This window comes from Balearica regulorum, chromosome 1 (assembly GCF_011004875.1).
Source record: "Balearica regulorum gibbericeps isolate bBalReg1 chromosome 1, bBalReg1.pri, whole genome shotgun sequence".
Taxonomy (NCBI): Eukaryota; Metazoa; Chordata; class Aves; order Gruiformes; family Gruidae; genus Balearica; species Balearica regulorum.
The window spans coordinates 140,524,281-140,538,324 of NC_046184.1; positions in this window are offsets into that span (position 1 = coordinate 140,524,281).

Sequence of the window (14,044 nt, forward strand, 5' to 3'; positions counted from 1 at the left end):
TCCAAACTCAACCATTCTGTGATTCTGTATTTTTAGATAGCATCATATTAAAGTTTCACAGAATAAATGTTTAAACATTATTAATGAGTTTGCAATTTCAAGGAATCCAAAGTTTAAAAATTCCAAAATGACGATAGTTTAGCCAATCACAATTCAACTCACAAATGTATGACATAGGGCAATGTTTAGTTATACTTACACTGAATGGATTAGGATTTCAGTTGTTTACTTATTGTTTGAAGTGTATTTATGGGTACACATTACTCAGAATTAATTTCTTCTAATTTTTTTTAAGATATTATTTTTATAATAATGTCTCATGATAGTAAATCTGCAGCCAAATAATTTTAAAATTATGAACTAAATTAATGAGAGTTTAAAAGTATCCAAAGAATTTGAAATGCTCGGTTTAAGTGAAGTCTTAAAGGTCTAACATGGGAGTTTTCTGGGAGATGGAATAATACCTTTTCTTGACAGATTTATAGATATATTAATAAATTCAATGCAACCAAACACCATGGGTGCTATATGGAGTATTCAGTATGTATTCTACTAATTTCAGAAAAGACATCTGTGCATCTGTTTGTGTAAAAATATTTTTTTCTGTAGGCTTTATTTTTCTCATGTTGTTAGAAATTATTGAAAGAAAAGTAGCAATGAAAAAGAGCACTGAAAATTTCATCCTGAATTCTTGAAATTTCATAAAACTTTAACCACATAAAAAAAGATATGTAGTACAAATTGTTGGGCATACTCACTTCCTTCCCCCCCCCACCCCCCATATATTTCTAACTTGAATTAACAAATCCTGGTAAAGATAGTGTCTTATTGCTCTATACTAGTTTAAGTTTACTTCAGTGTAAACCCCATGAGAATGCAAATAGAGAGCAAAACCAAACAAAGAAAGAAATCCCTTACTTTTTAAAGATACAAGTTGGAAAGAAAAACAGACTCACTAAAACTGAGGATTTTGCTATCAGACTCAAGCAAATGTACTACTTCTGCTTCTGGCATCATTGCCTCTTTAATGTAGCTATTCATGGTGTATCTCATTTGCCAGAGCATCTGGCAGACCATAATTTTAAAAGTGTCAATGAAAGAATTTACTGTCATAGAGCATGTATGTTTCTTTTTGCTGCATGTAACTCTATGTACTACATACTGTCTCAATTTCCTTGTATGTAAACTATGTGATTTAAATCACGTAAATTTTAAAATGTGTCAATATTACACCTTTTGTAAATTAGGACCAATTTATTTCTTAAAAAAAAAAAAAAAAAGATATGAAATTGTCTTTCCAACTAAAAGAAAAAAAAAATTGTCATCAAATGGTCTATATGACTTGGTGTAAGGGAAAGAAAAGAATTGCTGCTATAGTCTTTCATGAACTGCAGATAGATGCACTCCATTCAAATAAATTTAATTGCTCACATTTAGTCTGGGAAATATTTTGAGTTATCATTTTCTCCATATGTCTTTAACTAGAGAAATATACAAGAACAAAGCTTCCATTTTTGTGATTCTGACCTTCATATTTAAATTTAAATATATTATTACCTACTTTTGATTATGTGCAAACATACTCATAATTTGCTGTTTTGAACTATGTTGTGTTATAGAATTTATAATTTTATATAAAATTTCTATTATTTTATATAGAATAAAATATATATATTATATATCTAAATACCTAAGCATGTATATAATTGTCATAAGTATATATACTTGTCAAAATTTATTATGTATATGTTTTAATACAGCATTCCAGAACTTGAACAATATTTTGAACAATTTGATATGTAACCTAATCTCTTATTAACTCCTTTCTCTTAAGTCCAGATGAGATACAAAATTTCTTTAAAGATATGCCGTGCATGGCAGCATTCTTGATTCAAGTATGACATATGTATGTTGTGGCTGGTTTTGTTACATGTTCTTCCACCGCTTACAGTGTCAGTCAGAATTATATTTTTTTTCTTCTCAGAATATTGTATATCAACAGAGTATGACCAAACCCAGGACAAAAAAGATGGCTGAAGATTTAATTCATAGGCCACTAAATCAAGAGTACTGCATCACCTCTACTGTGATCAGCTGACTGTGAACAGGCTTGCACTTGGAACTAAATTTAAGAGAAAACATTAAACCATTATTTACATTTAATGCTAGACTTAATCTTGGGTTCCCTTAGTCCTAGATGCTCTCCTTGATACTATAATTTACTGTCTTAAAACCATGTGAGGATAAAGTAAAAAGAACTAAAAAAAAAAAAAAAAAAAAAAGAAAAAAGAAAAAGTAACATTTTTAAATTTCCAGGAGTAAGAATCCTTTTAAAATCTTAAGAAATTGGTCATACTTAGTGTGATACGACCAACTGAATCTGAATTCTATGAGATTAAAAGCTGTGATATCACTGTAAGAGTCATCCTCCAAATAGAATATGATATGGAAAACCAAAATCTAATCCATAATGTACATAGTAAGTAGTCTTATACAAACAAAAATTAAGTTAATGTGGTGTTTCAACTCTATTCACCTAAATGCAGGTGACTACAAATAGAGCCGTATAGTTCACCAAATGTGGATATGCATTGAATAGCTCTGCAGAATCCACCTACCGTTTTCCAGTGCATTGAATATAATGAGCTTTTGGATACCTAGTTCATGTACACACAACTACATTTAGGTGATGAATTAGGAGTTCTTTTCCACTCTTAATGAGTAACTGAAATTTCCTCTTCCTTATGGTTTTTCATGGTTGCTTGCTGGTTTTGCACTTTTTGGAAAGTTGCTTTAAGATTTTTATGTTTGTGTCTCTGAGCTCTCAAGGGTAATATCAGTAACATGCATGCACGACTAAATATGCAAGCTTGTTCCTCCTTTTAATATGTCTGTACCACTCACTTTTAAATGTCTTCAATATTTACCATTGCTGGTAGCATATTGAGCCTTCATCTAGAAAAGACTAAATTGACTCTCATGTTGCAAGGTGAAAAAGAACTCCATATTCATTTATTTTGGTGAAAATTGGTGTATATAAATGTAATCTATAACAGGTATAGGCATTTGATTTATAAACTAGTTAGTAGAGTAATTCAAATCCACTAATATTACACAAGTCAATGAAGGATTCATTTCACTGTTTAGCTGTGGACACTTTTTTATCACAGTGTAGATACAAGATTCATTAGCTTACTATCATGCAGGTAATGGCAAAAAAACAGCTAAAACTCAGCCAGCAAAAGACAACTACAAAATCCAAAATCTGATTAGTAAAGAAAGAAGAGGAGTAATTGCAATGGAAGCACTGCAAGGTAAGGCTAGCAATCTGGCTCCATTATACACATATGGCAAGGCTTGTTATCAAATTTGGGCAGGATTACTTTACAAAGAATACAGATGAGGAATGTAGATCAAAATTTCTGTAAAATACAATTTTAGCTGGTATCAAGACTGTGCCTTTTAAGTGAATCTCCCATTTGTCTTCAGTTACTGTGCTCTGATCCAGATTGTGGAGCAGTCCCAGAGGGCAGGAACTGAATTCCATTCAGTAAACTGTAGGTGCAATTCAGGAGCACTTCAGCTACAAATGAGAATTCAGTGCATGCACCTGATTGTACCTTGTATAAAGCAAAAAAAATAATACCCTTAAATGTATATAGTATTGACATCAGATCTTCACCATCAACTTCTTTGCTCTATACAGCCACTTCTATTTGTTCAGTATCTTTAACAGACATTGCCAAAGAAGTTACTTGCTTTAGATAACACAAATATTCACCCATTCATCCTTTCTTCTTCTGTATATTTTTACTAATAGTAAATTAGCTGATAATATTTATATTTACATTTAATATGTAAATATATATTTTTATTTAATACCTGCACATTTATTAACAAGTACTACTATTATGTTTGAGTGAAAGTACTAATGCCATACTACAGTGAATGAGGAGTTACACTAAGAGTTGTGCAAGCCTACCAAAAGACCAGTTCACATGAACCGGTAGTGCATGTAAGTCTCTGCCTGTGCATCAAGCTGTTTTGCTACAAATCTAATCTGATTGTCTGATCCAGGAGCTGTATAAATGAATTAGCATAATAATAAGAACAATCAGTGGTGTGTCAAGCCGCTAAGTCCTAAGTAAACCCATAACTCTATCAAAAGTTAAAGCATGTTGTTAAGGGCGTTGTCCAAATGGTTCTTAAACACTGACAGGCTTGAGGCATCGACCACCTCTCTAGGAAGCCTGTTCAGCGTTTGACCACCCTCTCAGTAAAGAAATGCTTCCTGATGTCCAGTCTGAACCTCCCCTGGTGCAGCTTTGAACCATTCCTAAGCCTCCTGTCACTGGATCCCAGGGAGAAGAGCTCAGCACCTCCCTCTCCACTTCCCCTCCTCAGGAAGCTGTAGGGACCAATGGGGTCGTCCTCAGCCTCCTTCTCTCCAAACTAGACAATCCCAAAGTCCTCAGCCGCTCCTCACAGGACATTCCTCCCAGTGCTTTCACCAGCTTTGTTGCCCTCCTCTGGACACATTCAAGGACCTTCGCACCCTTCTGAAATGGTGGGGCCCAGAACTGCACACAGTACTCAAGAGGAGGTCGCACTAACAGTCAGTACAGTGGGATAATCACCTGTTTTGAGGGGCAGGTTATGCTATGTTTGATGCACCCCAGGATGGGGTTTGGCCTCTTGGCTGCCAGGGCACACTGCTGGCTCCTATTGAGCTGCTGTCAGCCAGCACCTCCAGAATCCTTTCTCCAGGGTTGCCCTCCAGCCACTCCTCTCCCCATTTATGCTTGTCTGGCATTACTCCATCCCAGGTGCAGAATCCAGCATTTCAACTTATTAAATTTTATCCCATTGATGATTGTTCAATGCTCCAATCTAGATCCTTCTGCAAGGCCTCTTGTCCCTCAAGAGTTAACAGCACCTCACAATGCAGTATCATCAGCAAGCTTACTAATGGTGCATTCAACTCCTGCATCCAGATCACTGATAAAAATATTGAACAGAACTGGCCCTAAAATTGAGGCCAATTTGATCATTATGTCTAGCTAACTACCTCTTTTGTATAAGAATGGCCATAATGAGTTAGGTTTAAGTAACACCTGGCTCATTTTTTATGGTAACCAAAAGTGATTGTATAAGAAAAGAGTAAAAGAGTGTAAAAATAGGGCAAGTATGTAATGTTACTAGGAGAAGGTTGTTAGATCTCATGTAAATTTTTATTTTTATCTTTAATTTTTATTTTTTAATTTTAATTTTTATTTTTTAATTTTTATTTTTTTATTTTCATTTTTATTTTTATTTAACTGTCAAATTCCTTATAGTATTTCTCTCAGATTTTATTGGTGCTTGGTTTTTTGGTTTGGGGTTTGGTGATGGTTTTTTCTTCCCCTAAACTTCTGTCATTCCTGATGCTGTCAAATGGACTTTCTCCATTTCTCATAGCATCTAAAATTGGACATAAAGTTCAGCAGAATCTTGTTTAGTGCCAAGTATTATCTACTGCATTTTACATATAAGATTTTATTTCAGAGATCCTAGATTATTATTTCCCTTTACTGTAAGATCATTATATGCTTAACTAGATTTAAGTAGTGACTCATAGTAACCCTGATAATATTGCTACCTATAGAGACATCTTTCAGCTTATATTTCTACATTTTGATTGTGCTTAAGAATAGGTATTCCCAATAATTCTCACTAAATTTTATTTTCTTGATTTAAAACCATCAGGATCATTGTGGGGGAAACATGGTGGCAAAGAAAGAGGAAAAAGTTGAGATACTTAATGCCTTCTTTGCCTCAGTCCTTAACAGTAAGTTCAGTTGTTCTCTGGCTACCAAGCCTCCTGAGCTGGAAGACAGGTATGGGGAGCAGAATGAAGTCCCCATGATTCAAGGGGAAATGGTTAGCGACCTGCTACACTCCTTAGACACACACAAGTCTATGGAGCTGGATGGGATCCACCCAAGGGTACTGAGGGAGCTGGTGGAAGTGCTCACCAAGACACTTTCTGTCATTTGTCAGCTGTCCTGGCTAACTAGGGAGGTCTCACTTGACTGAAGGTTAGCAAATGTGACACCCATCTACGAGAAGAGCCAGAAGGAGGATCCAAGGAACTACAGGCCTGTCAGTCTGACCTCGGTGCTGGGGAAGGTTATGGAGCAGATCATCTTGAGTACCATCACGTGGCACACACAGGACAACGAGGCGATCAGGCCCAATCAGCATGGGTTTATGAAAGGCAGGCCCTGCTTGACTAACTTGATCTCCTTCTACAACAAGGTGACCTGCTTAGTGGATGAGGGAAAGGCTGTGGATGTTGTCTACCAAAAATTCAGTAAGGCCTTTGACACTATTTCCCACAGCATTCTCCTGGAGAAACTGGCTGCTCGTGGCTTGGATGGGCATACTCTTCACTGGGTAATAAACTCTGGATGGCCGTGCCCAAAGAGGTGTGGTGAATGAAGTTACATCCAGTTGGTGGCCGGTCACAAGTGGTGTTCCCCAGGGCTCAGTACTGGGGCTGGTTCTCTTTAATATCTTTATCACCAATCTGGATGAGGGGGTTGAATGCACCCTCAGTCAGTTTGCAGATTGCAGTTGGGTGGGAGTACTGATCTGCTCAAGGGTAGGAAGGCTCTGCACAGGGGTTTGGACAGGCTGGATCGATGCGCTGAGGCCGACTGTATGAGGTTCAACAAGGGTCAGTGCCAGGTCCTGCACTTGGGTCACAACAACTCCATGCAGTACTACAGGCTTGGGGAAGAGTGGCTGGAAAGCTGCCCAGCAGAAAAGGACCTGGAGGTGTTGGTCAACAGCCAGCTGAATATGAGTCAGCAGTGTGCCCAGGTGGCCAAGAAGGCCAACAGCATCCTGGGGCTTGTATCAGGAATAGTGTGGCCAGCAGGACTAGGGAAGGGATTGTCCCCCCTGCACTCAGCACTGGTGAGGCTACACCTTGAATACTGTGTTCAGTTTTGGTCCCCTCCCTACAAGAAAGACACTGAGGTGCTGGAGCATGTCCAAAGGGCAACGAAGCTGGTGAAGGGTCTAGAGCACAAGTCTTATGAGGAGCAGCTGAGAGAACTGGGGTTGTTTAGCCTGGAGAAAAGGAGGCTGAGGGGAGACCTTATTGCTCTCTGTGACTACCTGAAAGGAGGTTGTAGTGAGGTGGGTGTTAGTCTCTTCTCACAAGTAACAAGCCATAGGACAAGAGGAAATGGCTTCAAGATGTGCCAGGGGAGGTTTAGATTGGATATTAGGGAAAAAAAAAATCTTCAATGAAAGGGTTGTCAAGCACTGGGACAGGCTGCCCAGGGAAGTGGTGGAGTCACCATCCCTGGGGATATTGAAAAGATGCATAGATGTGGTGCTTAGGGATATGGTTTAGTGGTGGACTTTGCTGTGTTAGGTTTGCAGTTGGACTCAATGATCTTAAAGGTCTTTTTCAACCTAAAAGATTCTATGCTTCCATGATTCTATGATTTTTTATGATTCTCACATTTTCTTCCAGATTCCTTCAATTAAGGACTATTTCATCTTGCAATTTAAAATCCTTTACAAGCATTATAAACTTATTATCCAGTATGCGAAGTCTATAATGCAAACAATGGACAGAAGCAGGTCTAGCATGAGAACAGTACCCTGTAGTACTTAATATTCATGTTATAGAGATACTTTTTATTCATTTAAAAGAAAAGTAGCTTTTTTTTTTTTTTAACAAGATACATTTACAAAAAAAAACCCCAAACATTCTAGGATCTAATTATACCTCTTCTAGGTATTTAGAAAGAAACCTAAGCAAAAAAATGAAGTTACACTGACTCTTTTATAATTCTTTTCAATCTTCTTATTTCCTTTTTAACAGGAACTACTGTTTCCCTTTCTCCCATCATATAACATCTCCTGTATCCTCTATAATTCAGAAAAATATAATCACTGATGATCAAAGATAACAGTAGCCAGATCATATAATATTTCTAATTATTGTTTTTCAAGCCTTAATGCCTGGTATACAACATAATGCATATACTATAATCTTCATAACTTTGATCTGAAAATCTATTTTCTTCTTAAAATTAACCTTATAGCATGTATAGATATAACTACTCCCCTTGTTTTGTGGAGGGCTGTGAAAGCACTGAGTTCAACAGCCTTCTTAAGCATCTGTAATATGTTCTTACTTGTTACGTAGTCAACCTTATTGCTTTTTACTTTTCTCGACTGAAAATTCTACTCTGTGAACCACAGTTAGTAAGTGTAAATCAGATATAAATACCATGTTTAGCATTACCCTAACCATGAATATGGTTCAGATTGTCTTTTGTGTAGATTGCTCTGCTTTATAACCAATTTTGTTTCTAAACTGTGAAGTCTGCCTTACAAAGCGATATTTTTTCTCAGTATTTTAAAGATAGTTTGAAACCACTAGCTAGAATATCCTACATGAATAAATACTCTCAGCACCCTCCACTTGACCTAAAATCCAGCAAAAAAGGAGGGTTTAACTATTTTAACCACAGTACAGAAAGAAAAATTGGGATTGGAAAACTTAGCAGGCTTTTATCCTATTAGATTCTCTTAACATTTCTCTTTCAATTAAAGTCCTAAGAGGTGCCATTACCATAACAAGCAAGAGAGGGGGCAGGGGACATTCTTCCTCCAATTAAAAAGAATTGGTTCAACACCATTAATAACCACTGAAAGCTCTGAGTAATTATGTTGTAGCTTTCTCCATGAAACGAATTCCTTGTTAAAGCAAAAAGCATACAATATGGGAGAAAAAAGGCAGGACAATAAAAATATTTTTTTTCTTTCTGTTTTCACCTCAGGAAAGAACTTAAATACGTAAAAGCCAGTCCCTTTGCTTTGTTTGATGCTTAGACTTGTTTGTTGCTCTAAAGTAGGGGAGTGGCCTAAATAAATCTATTTGCTGTGTAAAACATCAGATAAATTATACAACATAAAGAATATTCAAATGATTATGCAAGTACTCAGCTAATACTTCTACCTGAAGACTTTGGACAAAATTAGTTAGAAACACAGAATGAAAAGTACAACATTATACATTGAAGGTTCTCTTCTAGGTAAAGGCTGAAATGAATAAATAAAATCAACTACTTGCTAAAAATTGTGTCTTTATTTTCAATTTCTGATTCCTGACATACTGACATGAAGATAATAGAAGGTAAAATAATTCTCTTAGCTTTTTCAAGAGAAGACTATATACTTTGAACATCTTTTACTATCAGTTATTCTGATTTTATATCATTTTAAGAATAGATTTCTGTGATACTATTCCTGATTCAAAATAGTTTAAGTCAGATTAAAATGAGGATCAATTTATTGTGAAATTAGTTAAAGAAAAAAAAGTAGAGTGTAATTACTGTAGGTAACTTCCATTAACTTAAGCTGGTCTTGCAGTTTCCACTGCTTAAATCAGTGCTTGCATTCTCTCTTCACTTAACAGCGAAAGGTACCTGCTCAGTCCTATCTGACTAATTTCCCTGTCCATAGTACTGAATCCTGCAGAAGTATCATGATGTACGTATGCAAGAAAGACAAAGTGATATTACATAGGCATTCTCAAACTTCCACTACTGTGTGTTCCAAATTACAGCTTTAATATACCTGTTTTGCAGAGGCTTTTTATAAAAACGAGCAAAATATGCCTCTATATCTTATACTAAATAACATCTATGTGAAACACGCAGAGCTGGAAACTAAGATCTGCTGTAAAGACCTCTGCTACTTCAGTAAGTATAATATATATAATGCTGTCCACAATGCAGATCAGCCAATGAGATTTATAAACATGCATTCACTCAGGAAACAAGTAAGTGTTATGGCTGCATTCATTTCCAGGCTGTGGAGGATTAGAAAAACAATTGATGTTTGTGATGGACATGGTAGAGTATCAGCATCTTCAACCATAGACAGTTTGTTGAAAACAAAATTAAATCTAATATTTCAAGTTTGACTGCAATGCAATGCAATATATAAAGATGTTTTTTGGTTTTGTTCGTGGGTTTTTTGTTGTTGTTTTTGTTTGGGTTTTGGGGGAGTTTTGTTGTTTTTGTTGTTTATTTATTTATTTATTTTTAATATACAGGTCAATGTTCAGGAGGCTTTTCTGCTGCTTTTGCATGTTATAAACTCATCTGTGATTATTCTGTACAGGTCTTTGCTTCCTTAACTTCCCTGAAAACCAAATCTTTTTCAGATTTGTTTTCTTATTCTGATTGACTATGTTCCAAGATGCATCTAATTTCTGTCCCTCTCCCCTGCCTAATAATTCTAAATTCTCTAAAGGTTCTTTAATTTAACTTTTTTTTTTTTTTCTTTCTGTATGGTTTTACATTTCTTCTCCATATTCTTCATTCCTGCATTTCTTTGTCATAAATATGAATTTTGATTTGGTTTATAAATCATTACAAAACAATCAAACTACTTGACACTTAAAGCCAAGATTTTCAGGAAAAGGCAACGTAGACAAAACCTTTCAATGAGAAATGTAAGGAAATTAAGTGCTCCTTATCAAAGATGACTTGTTCAGGTCCAACAGCTATTTAATTAAAAGTGTCACTTGGCAGAGGAAGAATAGTTAATTTAGCAAATAAAGGTATATAAGATCATAAAGCAATATGGTAAAGCTTAAAACACTTTGAGTTCATGAGAGCTGCAAGACCTTTCACTCCATTCAGGACTCCACATTTTCTTTCCTGGTATGAGTTGACTGGGGCATCATGTCAGACTCATGATTCATTTGCACATAGTTAATTGCCAGACAAGGACTGGAAAAATATAATAACCGCATTTTTTAACAAGATTATTGATAATACCATTACTTGTTCAAGTGTCCATTCTTCTCTAAATATCAGATACATTTTAATTATAAGGCTTTATAATCTGTTATAATTTTATTACAAAATAGCTGTAAAAATCTTGTAATATTAGGATAATTCTTATTGTTTTCTTATGACAGTATTAGCGTAATTAACATGTGTTGTATCTCATCATGGAACACTTATTTTGATAGTACTGTTTAGCTTAGAAGCTAATGACACAAACACCATTGGTAGGAGTTTTACTCTGAAAGACTGATTTGTTATGACATCACTATCAAACCCAGTTCCCTGACAAATATATATACAGTCAATACACTTATTTGGAGCTTAATTAAAATATAGGTCTTCTTTTTGTCCTCCTTTGTAATTCCTTTCCCCATTTTTATCACTTTTTGCCACCTTCATTGCATTATATGACAGTGATATATGACCAGCCTACTGATAAGCTAATGCTCCATGCAACCTGAGTCACCTAGCAGGTAATTTCTTCAGGCAGTGAACACCTGACCTACAATTTTAAGGAATCAGACAGGTCAACTTATTATCCTATTACTCTCTGCATATTTGGATAGTAGCTAAGCAGCTACCATAAGGAATCCAACTGTTGACACCTAACCAATGCCTTTCATATTTTATAGTGATCATAGTATCTTAATAATGTCTTTCAGCTTTAAGTAATCTTGGCACCTGGTGGGTTACTCTTTATAAGATGATAAATACATTATTTATGTGATTCTGTTTTCTGCAGGTTGGAGTAACTGACTTGGAATTTTCTTACTGAATACTTTAACAATGTGGCTAGAGAACTATGAAATAGGATTAGTATTTCCTTTCCATAAAGTGTTTAAAGAAAATGGATCTCTTCATTGCTATATAATCCCTTCTAACCAGAAATATTTTCAGAGCTACTACTGACACATTTTACAAACAGTATCTGGTTACCTAAGAGGTTCCTGTAATGCAGGTCTGAGAGCCAGGAGTCTGCTCTAAATCTATATCCATCAGAGATTTGTTGTGTTAATTTCAGGGTTTTTTAAGTATTAAAAATTATAAGAATGACTCACATTGCGAGTGTGAATATTATTGAAAAACTCTGTAAATAGAAGGTTGTATTAAGTAAAATATTTCTAGACAGAAATCTAATGAATGCTGTGTCCTTGTGTCTCCAAACATTTTCATGTCCAGGCTCAGTGGTAATGGTAGCAGAAAACTAAAATTTACTTTTCAAACTTTTAGTTCTTTAGGACCTTCTAGACTAAAGATGGAGATTACTCCATTTCTTTGCTTCTACTGTGTATTTAACATTTGTCTTCAGATTTTTCTTTACAGCATCCTCTTTATTACAGTACTCAGAATGTAAAAAATTTTGAGATATTTTATAGTGAGAAATACCCTGTGTATTTAGAAATGAACAGTGCTACCACTGAAGCAGTAGAGCTCATTTAAACCTTTTGCAAAGGAAATGCAGGCATGGCCTAATTACTTTTTGTTTATCTTATAATTAAATGAAGATATTTTCATATGTGTAATCTCTTCTTATTTGTAAAAAAAAAAAAAGTCTCAAGATTTATCAAGACTGTGTATTGTACGTACATATGAGAAACACATGTTACCATTTGCACTGAGGCCCTTCATCAGAAATAACATCTTATTGCTTACATCCTCTCTTCTGATGCAGATTTTCTGAGGATTTGATTTCAGAGAAGTACTTTTACTGACCTGATATGTGGGTTATATGAATGCAAAAGCAGAAATAAGAAAAAAAAAGATTCTACTGTGATTAAGTTCAGGAGTTTCTTTCATAGTCTCAGCTGTCTGCTCCATCTGTTTCTCATGTGTGTATACATGTAGGTAATAATCCATTTACTTTTTTTTTTGGAAACGTCCTCCTAGAAATGAGAAAATTATCACTGGGAGGTGTCACCTGGAGATGCGAGTGATCTAAAGAGGAAACATTGATTCACAGACCCCCAGAATATAAACATTTTGATGAAATAGAACTAAATTTTAATAAAAATATTCAAATCCAGCAAAGCATGCATATAGTAGCAATATGCTGAAGACCTTCTTGGACCAAACCTTGACAACAAATAACAGGACACACTGATAAATGATTTAATGCAATTTGATACATAGACTGATACTGCAATTTTTTGTTGAAAATGTGCTCACAGCCAATAAAATATTGATCAAAGTACCCCATCCACAAGGGCACACACCTATAGTCAGTATCACTGACTGGTATCTGAGCTAACACCAAAACAAATCAATACAGCTACTTCTAACATTCAGTCTTTCCTCTTCTGAATTGCTATAAACACTATATTTATTTATCATAGAATCATAGAATGGTTTGGGTTGGAAGGGACCTCAAAGATCATCTACTTCCAACCCCCCCTGCTGCAGGCAGGGACACCCTCCACTAGACCACGTTGCCCAAAGCCTCATCCAACCTGGTCTTAAACACTTCCAGGGATGGGGCATCCACAACCTCCCTGCGCAACCTCTTCCAGTGCCTCACCACTCTCACAATGAAGAATTTCTTCCTTATATGTAATCTAAATTGACCCTCCTTCAGCTTAAACCCATTACCCCTTGTCCTGTCACTACACTCCCTGATAAACAGTCCCTCACCAGCTTTCCTGTAGGCCCCTTCAGGTACTGGAAGGCCGCAATTAGATCTCCCCGGAGCCTTCTCTTCTCCAGGCTGAACAACCCCAACTCTCTCAGCCTGTCCTCACAGGAGAGGTGCTCCAGCCCTCCGATCAGCTTCGTGGCCCTCCTCTGGACTCGCTCCAACAGCTCCATGGCTCTCCTGTACTGGGGCCCCCAGAGCTGGATGCAGTACTCCAGGTGGGGCCTCACAAGAGCAGAGTAGAGGGGCAGGATCACCTCCCTCAACCTGCTGGTCACGCCTCTTTTGATGCAGCCCAGGATATGGCTGGCTTTCTGGGCTGCAAGCGCACACTGCCGGCTCATGTTGAGCTTCTCATCAATCAATACCCCCAAGTCCTTCTCCTCAGGGCTGCTTTCAATCCATTCCTCACCCAGCCTATAGTCCTGCTTGGGATTGTGCTGACCCACGTGCAGGACCTTGCACTTGGCCCTGTTGAACTTCATGCGGTTTGCATGGGCCCACCTCTCCAGCCTGTCAAGGTCCCTCTGGATGGCATCCCTTCCCT